The following is a 258-nucleotide window of genomic DNA, read 5'->3' on the forward strand; positions in this document are numbered from 1 at the left end:
ATATATATATATATGACATATATGTGGGGTATTAGTTGTATTGAGCTGTTGGATGTGAGCGTCGTACTCGAAGCGCATTCATCTTATCACTATCAATCTAGGGTTTAGGGTTTAGGGTTTAGGGTTTAGGGTTTTCCATTCCCCCCACCGCCATCTAACTAGTAGAGAACAGATGTACGTACAGTCGAACCCCAATTAAGGAGCACTCAGCAGGGGGAGGCTGTGTGCAGCAGAAGTGTTTATAATACCGCACATTTG

The sequence above is a fragment of the Eimeria mitis genome, genomic scaffold (genome assembly GCF_000499745.2).
Source record: "Eimeria mitis Houghton genomic scaffold, Emh_scaff27, whole genome shotgun sequence".
In the NCBI taxonomy this organism is placed as follows: Eukaryota; Apicomplexa; class Conoidasida; order Eucoccidiorida; family Eimeriidae; genus Eimeria; species Eimeria mitis.